The sequence below is a fragment of the Ictidomys tridecemlineatus genome, chromosome 8 (assembly GCF_052094955.1).
Source record: "Ictidomys tridecemlineatus isolate mIctTri1 chromosome 8, mIctTri1.hap1, whole genome shotgun sequence".
NCBI lineage: Eukaryota > Metazoa > Chordata > Mammalia > Rodentia > Sciuridae > Ictidomys > Ictidomys tridecemlineatus.
This window is the reverse complement of record NC_135484.1, coordinates 81,822,466-81,825,174: the sequence shown is the minus strand read 5'-3', so window position 1 is coordinate 81,825,174 and position 2,709 is coordinate 81,822,466. Positions and strand designations below refer to the sequence as shown.

At 51.2% G+C, this 2,709-nt stretch overlaps 1 pseudogene; it reads left to right on the top strand.

Moving 5' to 3' along the window:
- The first annotated feature begins 248 nt into the window (after positions 1–248).
- On the top strand, positions 249–2,503 carry LOC144365773 (MAP/microtubule affinity-regulating kinase 3 pseudogene; annotated as a pseudogene).
- Positions 2,504–2,709: the final 206 nt, after the last annotated feature.

Below are 2,709 nucleotides of genomic sequence, written 5' to 3'. Positions count from 1 at the left end.
TGAGAATCCTAGAAATGAGTGGACCTAGAACCACTCCTCATTTGCCTTTTGGCCTTTGATGTTCCCAGAGCGAGTTTTTGAACTGGGCACGTTATTTGTTGGTAAAAGGCAGTTGTGGCTGTTTTTTCCCTCAACCCATCTCCAACTCTCTCCTTGTTTTCCCCCACCCCCTGTCCTTGCCTAGTCCTCACCTATCCTAAATTTTCCAGTGACACCGAGACCCACCGATCATCAACTTGGGTCAAACCATGCACCCCTCGCATGGAGCTAGACGGGCAGAAGTCACCTCCCAGACCGGGCACTCTGGAGCACAGCGCCGAAAATCCACAGCTTCCTCTGCAGGCGAACAGCCTCGCATTGGAGATTATAGAGTCCTGAAAACCCTGGGCAAGGGGACCTTCGCCAAAGTCATGCTGGCCCGTCACCTCGTCACAGATAAAGAAGTGGCAATCAAGATCATCGATAAGAGACATCTGAAGCCACATGTCCTCCAAAAGATGTACAGAGAGGTGAGAATCCTCAAGATGTTAGACCACCCACACATCCTGAAACTCTATGAAGCTCTGGACTGCGAAAAAGCACTCTGTTTGGTCCTGGAGTACGCCAGTGGAGGAGGAGTTTTGGACTATCTGGCCAACAAAGGAAGACTGCAGGAAGAGGAGGCAAGATCTATATTCCGGCAGATCGTGTCTGCAGTGCAATATTGTCACCAAAAGCAGGTCGCCCACCGAGACCTGAAGGCGGACAATCTGTTATTTGACGCCCACATGAACATCAAGCTAGCCGATTTTGGACTCAGCAACGAGTTTACACTTGGGTGTAAACTCGACACGTTTTGCGGCAGTCCGCCCTATGCAGCTCCAGAGCTCTTCCAGCAAATAGAGTATGCTGGTCCAGAAGTGGATGTGTGGAGTCTTGGCGTGGTTCTCTACACCCTAGTCACCGGGTCGCTTCCTTTTGTTGGGCACAACGTGAGAGAAATCAGAGACAGAGTGCTACAAGGTAGATACCGAATCCCTCTGTACATGTCAACCGAATGTGAAAATCTGCTGAAACGCTTCCTGGTGCTCAATCCAACTAAGCGAAGCACCCTAGCCGAAATTATGGGAGACAGGTGGATCAACAGAGGCCTTGATGTCCTCCAACCCTTTGTTGGTCCAGAGGTGGCCGTCTCCCACAGAAACATCTCGTTGGCTAAGGTGCAGCCAAGCAGGGTCCTGAGAAAGAGCACCAGCTGGCCTCCTCAACGCAAAGTGCAGCGAAGCGTTTCCACTCACAAGCAGACACAGTCCCTGGACCATGCTGGAACTGGGCCATATCCGACCAGCACTGCCCACAGTCACCTCAGAGAACATCCAATGGCCTCCCAGAAATCCGGCGGCAGTGCTGTGGGAGGAAAGGGAATTTCTCCAGCCAGGCCCGTACCTGGGATCACCATCAGTCCCAAGGAGCTGGAGACTCCCGAATTCAAGAAAATGCCTGCTGCCTACCAGAGCAGCACACCATCTGGAGGGAGGACACTGTGGAGTAAGTACATTTGCCGCAAAACAAGCAAAGCAGACACACGTTCAGTGAGCCGGAATGGTCAGAACAACAGCACCTTCCCTCCTCCGAGCCCTCCAGCGACCTCAACCCACAGTGTCCCAAGTACCTCCACCCGGGGCTGCCTCTGCTTCCCCAGAGCCAGTGCCCTTCGTCGAATGTTCCACCGCCAGCCCCGGGAACGCCAAACTGCAACACACGAAGGTCCTCTTGCCTCACCCAGCTGCTTCCATCCAGCTGAAGAATTGCCCCAGACTCAACGAGGCACCACTGGAGCTTTCACTGAGTTAACACCAAAACTCACAAGAAGGCCTCCAGCTGAGTCTGAGAAGACCCTGAGATATAAGGGCTCAAGTCATCATGTCTCTGCTGAGCAGAGAAAGGAGAACCAACAAGCAAAACCTCGCTCCCTGCACTTCACCTGGAGAATGAACATCACTAGTGCCATGGATCCCAGTGACATCATGAGGGAAATCCGCAAGGTGCTAGATGCCAACAACTGCCACTACATGCACAAGACGCCCTTTCTGCTCTTCTGCATGCATGGAGATGGGTACACCGAGAGAGTGGTGCAGTGGGAGATGGAGGTATGTAAGCTTCCCAGACTATCTCGCAATGGGGTCCGCTTCAAGCCAATTTCAGGGAAATCAGAGGCATACAAAAACATGGCTTCCAAAATTGCCAGTGAGCTCCAACTGGAACCCAGTCATTAGAACCAAAATGAAGCAGCAACTTGAAATCTTTTCCTCAACACTGATGGACATATAGAACAACATTTTGGCAATTTTGGGGAGCAGTGACTAAATTAGGGTTTTCTTTCATTGTCCAAGGAGGTGATGCCCCTCCTGGGAATTCTTGATGCAAGGCGCTGGTCAAGACTGCCCAGTTACTTGGGTTAAGACCTGTTCCACATAGGGAGGTATTCAGTTCTTGAACTTGTGGTTCAGGTGGCAGGGCTCAGCGGTGGAACGTTATGGGCACAGGCTGCTACTCATAATTGGACTGGTCATACATATGACATTGGTTTTGATGGCTTTGTCCAAATTTTCTCACACACACAAACAAACCTTTTAAGGATAAAACTTGTGTAACAAACGTGTTGAGCTGGCTCCTGACCGTTGCACTCTACCAGAGTGTAATGGACACCAAGTTTCAGCTTTTTCACCC